The following is a 7,437-nucleotide window of genomic DNA, read 5'->3' as shown; positions in this document are numbered from 1 at the left end:
AACATAGGCAGAACCCTTTCCTAGCCACCCTTGTTGACTGTCTGCAGGAAAGGCAACGGGTGAAACGATATGCTCTCCCCGCTTCCCCACAGCAGAAAGGAAAGAAACTAGCTGTCTGTTTCCAGTTTCTTTATGGAGTTTCTTTGCCATTCGAAACATTGCAAAGTATTGCTAGCAGCCTGTCCATCGGGAAAGTTTGTCAACTGAGAAGTTCTCTGGGGCATTGAAGAGTGGCATGCTGAGGAGATCCCGTAAGCTTTGTTCCTTGTCTTGGCAACCTTTGTTGCTGTTTCCCTTCTCTTCCTCTTCTCCCTTTACTCCTGACACCATGTCCTCTACTTCTGGAGCATCTATGGATTGGCTACAGAGCTGTCTTCTGCACAGCAGATGTGTTCACCATAAGATGGTTTTATGCTCTGCCAGGTATGGCTGAGATTGGTTGAAATCAGGTATTTTAGTCACAGTGCCACCAAGTGACTGAAGAGAATAATACAGTTTAGCATTCCAGTACAGTGGCCTCCTCCTTTCCCTTGTCCGCTGTCCCCTTTGGCCGTGCTGAGCCCGCAGTTGATGCTCTTGGCAGCGGGTGAGCCAAAGGGCCCTGTTTCCCCACCAGTTCTTCTCGTTAGTACAGCGGTGAGTATCCCCGTGTGCTATGCAGTTCCCCAGGGTTCGATTCCCCAACGGGGAGAGGATTTCCTGGCGTGTTACTTTGACAAGTAAAATACGCAGAATTTTCAAATATTGTGTGCAGAATTTTTAATTTTTTGGTGCAAAATTCCCCCAGGAGTAAATGAACTTCCTTCTGAGGACATGCCCAAGTGAGACATAACAACATTGACTTGGTGTGCAACAGAATATAGTAAGAAGAGCATGGAATGGATTTTATTAACACTATTAAGCTGCTTGTGAATGATTTTGTGATTTACAAGTTGGCAACTTTTCTCTGAATGTCACTGTAACTGGCAGTGAAAGTCACTAGATAGGTCACTGGTCACTTTGACACTTATTTCCTCACTATGGAAACCAAAAAGTTGCTAAATCTAATTACAAAATTTCTAAGTTGGCAATACTGACTCCACAAGCTCCAGGCAGCTACTGACTCTGCTACTCTGTCCTGCACCTCCTCTTATCTGGGCCTGCTGGGCCCAGATTGGTTGCTCCCTTCAAATCCCCCCTGATTGGCTGTACCTCACACAGCCTCTCTGGGCCACTCACCTCCACTGCTCCCTGCTGAGATTAACCCTTTCTACACCTGTGTGGGGTAAACACCACATCACAGGGAATAAGCTGGAAAAACTGGAAGTATGAGTACACAAACTCAATTATAACTTAATTAGCATCACTGAGATTCGTATAGAGGGGTATAACTTGTTCAGGAAGGACAAGTAGAAAAAAAAGGAAGGAGGTGTTGCATTGTGCATCAGGAATATATATACTTGTGTGAAGTCTTCCAGAAGGAGATGAAAGACCAACTAATGGCAAGTGTCAGGGTGAAGATAAAAGGAAGGGAAACAGGGGAAACATCATTTTAGGGGTCTACTATACACCATCAAATAAGTTGGAGGAGCTGGATGAGGCTTTTGTAAAAGAAATAGTATCCAAAACACAAGACCTGACAGTAATGGGGAACTTTAACTATCCAGACATCTGTTGGAAAAATAATATGGCAAAACACAAAATCTCCACTAAGTTCTTGGAATGTACTGAGGACAACTTATTTCAGAAGGTGGCAGAAGTAAATCGAGCAGCCATTTTAAACTTGGTTCTGACAGGGAAGAATTGGTTATGAATCTTAAGGCAATTTGGGTGAAAATGATAATAAAATGGTAGATTTCAAGATTCTGAGGAAAGGAACAAGTGAAAGCAGCCAAATAAGGATAACGGACTTCAAAAAAGCAGACTTTAACAAATTCAGATAATAATTCAAATTCAGAGAATGCAGGTAGGTAAAGTCCCATGGGAAGCAACTCTAAAGGAAAAAGAGTTCAGGAATTCAGGAGAGCTGAACTCTAAAAGTTCAGGAGAGCTGGAATTTTCTGAAAGAGACAGCATCTCAAAGAGCCAATATTAAAGACACAACAGCAAACTATCTCAATCTGAAAGAAAGTTTGGAAGAATAGTGAGAGATGAATATGGTTCCATCAGTAGTTCTTGAATGATCTGAAAATCAAAAAGGAATCCTTCAAAAATTGGAAACATTAACAAATTGCTAAGGATGAGTACAAAAGATTAGTGCAAGCATGTCGCAACAAAATCAGAAAGGCTAAGGCACAAAATGAGTTACACCTAGCATAGGATATAAAAGGCAATAAGAAGAGATTCTATAAATACGTTGGCAGAAGGAGAAAAACAAAGTAAAATGTAGGTCCACTATATAACATGGAAGGAGAGCTAAAAACAAATGGCATCAAGAGTCTGAGGTGTTTAATCTCTATTTGGTTCAGTCTTCCCTGAAAGGTTAATTGTGACCAGATGCTTAACACAATTAATATAAACAATTAGGAGGAAGGAATACAAGCCCAAATAGGAAAAAAAAAACAGGTGAAAGACTATTTAGATAAATTAAATGTTTACACATTGGCAGGGCCTAAAAAAATTCACTAGGTTACTTAATGAACTAGTTGAAGCAATTTCAGAAGCATTAGCAATTACCTCTGAGAACTCATGGATGGCAGGTGCAGTGTTAAAGAAATGGTACCTACCTTTAAAAAGGTAGCTGGAAGATATTGGAACAAATTATTAAACAATCAATTTGTAAGCACCTAGAGGATTATGGCGTTGTAAGGAATAGCCAATGTGGAGTTGTCCAGAACAAATTATGCCAAACCATGTCTTTCTTTGACAGGGTTACTGGCCCAGTGAATTGTGGGAAGCAGTAGATGTGATATATCTTGATTTTAGTAAGAATTTTGACACTGTACCACATGACATTCTCATAAGCAAACTCGGGAAATGAGGCCCAGATGAAATTGCGATAAGATTGGTGCACAACTGATTGAATGACCATACTCAGATACTAGTTATCAATGGTTTGGTGTCAAATTGGTAGAATGTTTCTAATGGGATCCTGCAGGGGTTTGTCTTGGGTCTGGTACTAGTCAATATTTTCATTAATGACTTGGATAATGAAATGGAGAGTAGGCTAATAAAATTTGCAGATGACACCAGACTGGGAGGGGCTGCAAGCACTTTGGAGGGTAGGATTAGAATTCAAAACAACATTGATCAATTGGAGAATTGATCTGAATTCAACAAGATGAAATTCAATAAAGATGAGTGCGAAGTACTACACTTAGGAATGAAAAATCATATGTGCAACTACAAAATGTGGAATAACTGGCTAGGCAGCAGTACTGTTGAAAAGTACTTGGGGGTTACAGTTGATCAAAAACTGAATGAGTCAACAATGTGATGCAGTTACAAAAAAGCATAATATCATTTTGGGGTGTATTAACAGGAGTGTTGTATATAAGACATGGGAGGTAATTCTACTGCTGTACCCAACACTGATGAGGCCTCAGCTGGAGTACTGTGTATACTTTTGGTTGCCACACTTTAAGGAAGAAAGAAACTGGAGCAGTTCCAGAGGAGAGCAACAAAAATGACAAAAAGTTTAGAAAACCTGACCTATGAGGAAAGGTTTAAGAAAACGGCCCCGTTTAGCATGAGAAAAGAAGAAGACTGAAGGGGGACCTGAAAACCATCTTCTAATATGTTAAGGGCTGTTACAAAGAAGACACTGATCAATTGTTCTCCATGTCCATTGAAGATAGTGAGACAAATAGGCCAATCACCTGGATAAACCTTAGTTCAATAAGTTTTAACTTAATTCAATAAGTTTAATAACTTTGGGGTCAAAAATGCAATTGTTTATGTGTTACTGTGGACTGTCTGCAACAGCTCTAGGAGATGTGACTAATTTAAACCTTGGGAAATGCTAGGAACTTCAAAGGACTTTTTGAAACAATTTGAACTTTTAAAATTAAGTGGGTTTCCCAGGATATCTCTAGGAGGAGGGAGTATGCTAATATAACTCTTCAGCTGTTTGAAGCTTTGCCTTTGGAAAGGGACCTATTGTCTGGCTGATTACCTATGAATGATCTCTTCAAAGAACCTAAACTGAATAAAGGACTCACTCACAGATTCATAGGGGTTCTTGATCTGAGCAAAGGGTATTATGAACTTGAACCTGTGTGGGGTTTGAAGGACTGCTCACCTGCCCGAACCTATGCTGGAGCTGGGGTGATCTCTGGTAAGCTTATTACCCTTCTGTGTAGATTCTTTTATTGTTTTTAAGATCTTTTCTCTGCATTGGTTTTACCTTAAGAATAAAATTGCTGCATGGTAACGAATATCTGTGCTAATTACACTGTTAACCATCACGGAAGAGAAGGCCAAACAAGCCTGCTTAGGCAGCCTGTCTTTTGCTGGGTATATCACAGTGTAGTCAGGGAACTGTTCAGCCTGGAAATACCCCAGTCAGGCTGAAGAGAGACATGGGTCTCTTCCCAAGAGAGGTGAAGGCTGAGGAGCTTAGAATGGGTGCCCTTGCTGGACAACAGAGGGGGAAGACAGGTGCAGTTGTCCTGAGCTGTGACAGGTAGGACAACAATTACTAGGCTTAATCTGCAGCAAGGGAGATTTGTCCACTGATCACCGGGCCAGAAGTAACGGGCTTAAATTGCAGCAAGGGAGATTTACATTGGACCTCAGGAAAAACTTCCTGTCAGGGTGGTTAAGCACTGGAATTGGAACCAAGGGAGGTTGTGGAATCCCCGCCCTTGGAGATTTTTAAGAAAAGCTTAGACAAAAACCTGTCAGGGATGGTCTAGTTGACTTTGTCCTGCTATAGTGCAGGGGGCAGGATTACATGACCTCTCAAGGTCCCTTCCAGCCCTACCTTTCTATGATTCTACAATTCTGAGTGGTTGCACCTCGCATGGAATACACAAGGTGGGAGTCTTCTTGAACCCTCCCCTACTCCCCCGTGCACCTGATGAAGGGACATCCAGCCTGGCCCACAAAGACCAGGCTAAAACAACACATACAATGTGTGGTTCATCCATGGATCTCAAGCCCTTACAAGCAGCTAACACAGCTATGTGTAAATGCTTTGAGCTGCTGCTAGGCTTAAGAAGCAGTTTGCTAAATATTCCCACCAATCATGCAGTCTGACCAATCAGGTGATTCAGCTGTGAGTCTGTTTCTCATTAGGGACATGGAGCTAGCTGGTCCCAGGGTCAGCTGCGAATCCTAATTCCTGACAAGTGCTGTATGAATATTCAGTATCTAATCCCTCTGGAGAGAGATATTATCCCCAGTTTAATAGATGGAGCGACAGAAAAGATAAGTGGCTTGACCCAAAGTCATGTGTAACCCATATATCTACAAGGGAGATATCTCTTTAAGAGACCCACTGGAGGGAGGGAGGTGTGTGTGTGTCTGGGTCATTGTTGCTAGGCAGATTTAGCACTCCACATTCAGAAGCTTCTGTCATTGCGTGTGGTAATTTTGGATCTGCTCCATAGGTTCCCTGTTGCTGTGGTCAGACTCCATGAAGGCAAGCAGTCAAGGCAGCTCCTTTACAAAGGGCCACATGGCCTGGGTGAGTTGGGAGAAGCTGAGCCTAGGAGCAGGAAGTAGGCTGTTGTCCTTAGCTCTGAAGCATTTTGCAGCAGGTTAGTGATATTGTTACCTCTATAACAGGGAAGCCTGGGCAATGCTAATTATAGCAAGGGGGAAATAATATATTCTGTTTTAACTGTATGCTTTGAATATTGTTTGATTTTAGCCAAACTGTTTTAGTTATTGTCTCAATTACTATGATTCACCAATTTTTGTTTAAATGTGATCATGGGGAAAGAGTCATTTATATTTTGCTATTCTCCATTTTGTATTTTCTTGAAACAGAGGTTTTTTTTAAGCTGTATACTTAACTGAGTGGTTGGTTAATCAGTTAGCTGACTGGCTAGCTGTGATTTCAGAAGTGGAAGAGTCAGCATGGATTCCAACTGAAGATTCCTACAAGCATGTGGAGGGAAGATGCTGTTTTGGACTCGGCGGACAGTTTAGATTTGGTGATCAAAGACTAACTGAGACTCAGGCAAACTCAACCTAAGCTTTTGGGAACTCTGAGTTTCTTCTCGCTGTGTTTCTGTGGGGACTGAACTGTTCAGATTTTAACTTGTTTTCTTTATTTGTTTATGTATAACTGAAGATAATGTCTGTGGATTATAAAAGAGCCACTCTATTTTTTACAACATGACATATTTATTTCTTTATCATAAGATTTTATGAAGTTATTTAATTAAATGAATTTCTTTAGACTTGAATGTCGGGAGGTTGACACTGTGCAATCCTTGCTGAAAATCCTGAACTCTGGGTCTCCAGCCACTTTTCTGTGGGAGTCGGGTTTTTTTAAGTACTAGAGAAGGGAAATAAAGTGAACTCTAGCCCACCTAAATAAAGGTTACACATGTATCAAGTCACTGGCAGAGAATGCAGCAGTCCTGACTTCCAGGCCTTTGTTCTAACTAGTAGAATCACATCTGAAATCTAAGACGATTATCTGGATAACATTTAATGGTCACATTTCCAATGCTTTGTGGTATGAAAATATATTACAAAAAGAATTTACGTAGAGTCGTTTGGGCTACATGGGGAAATTTGCTGGAATAACTATACTGCTCTAGTTATACGAGTATAATTCCTGTGTGGATACTCTTATTTGGGAATTAAAATCTCCACACAGGGAGTTATATCAGTGTAACTAAAGCAGCATAATTATATTGGTAGACAAGCCTTTAATATTTTAAGAAAGAATTGTTTGCTTTGGTGAAAGGACCCATCTAGATGCACAATACATGTCCCTCTTTATTGCTGAGACATCAATTTTGGAAGGAGAGAGAGAGAGCATGGATTAGCCACTGGAAGGAGACATTTGACACTCACAGTTCAAAGGGATAGTCCTGGGTATTCATTGCCTCACATCAAAGCTTTTTAGAACCTCATGGAAAAGGGCAGGCTCCAGGAACGTTTTTGCTGTTGGGACCTTCAGGGACTGAAAAACCAGCGACAGCATAAAACAAGTTAAACTGGCCCTGTGAGAAACTTTAGCAACGACTATATTATTGTATGCCTATATTTATTTTTGCTGCAGAGAACTGAATATTTACACTGTCTTTTTTTTATTTAGATTGCAAGCTCCTTGAGGAAGGGACTGTCCTAATTCTGGTCTACACCTAAGATTTAGGTCAATCTAGCTACATCACTTAGAGTTCTGAAAAATTTCACACACTGTGCGATATAGCTAGGTCAACCTCACCCCTGTAGACGCAGCTAGGTCAATACAAGGATTCTTCCTTCCATCAGCCTAGCTACTGCCTCTCGAGGAGGTGGATTTACTACACCAATGGAAAAACCCTTTCTGTCAAC

The 7,437-nt window shown here is 41.0% G+C and overlaps 1 long non-coding RNA gene across 2 annotated transcripts; it reads left to right on the top strand.

The window, feature by feature from the left end:
• The first annotated feature begins 4,074 nt into the window (after positions 1-4,074).
• On the top strand, positions 4,075-6,284 carry LOC125622573 (uncharacterized). Of its 2 annotated transcripts, XR_012664738.1 has the most exons (3): positions 4,075-4,255; positions 5,532-5,681; positions 5,914-6,284. It is a non-coding gene; the product is annotated as an uncharacterized LOC125622573 (long non-coding RNA). The 2 variants fall into 2 exon arrangements; XR_007352742.2 differs by lacking the exon at positions 4,075-4,255 and having other exon boundaries at positions 5,223-5,681.
• The last annotated feature ends 1,153 nt before the right edge of the window (positions 6,285-7,437 follow it).

The sequence above is a fragment of the Caretta caretta genome, chromosome 13, assembly GCF_965140235.1.
Source record: "Caretta caretta isolate rCarCar2 chromosome 13, rCarCar1.hap1, whole genome shotgun sequence".
Taxonomy (NCBI): domain Eukaryota; kingdom Metazoa; phylum Chordata; order Testudines; family Cheloniidae; genus Caretta; species Caretta caretta.
The sequence above is the reverse complement of the archived record's forward strand: the minus strand, read 5'-3'. Positions and strand labels throughout refer to the sequence as shown.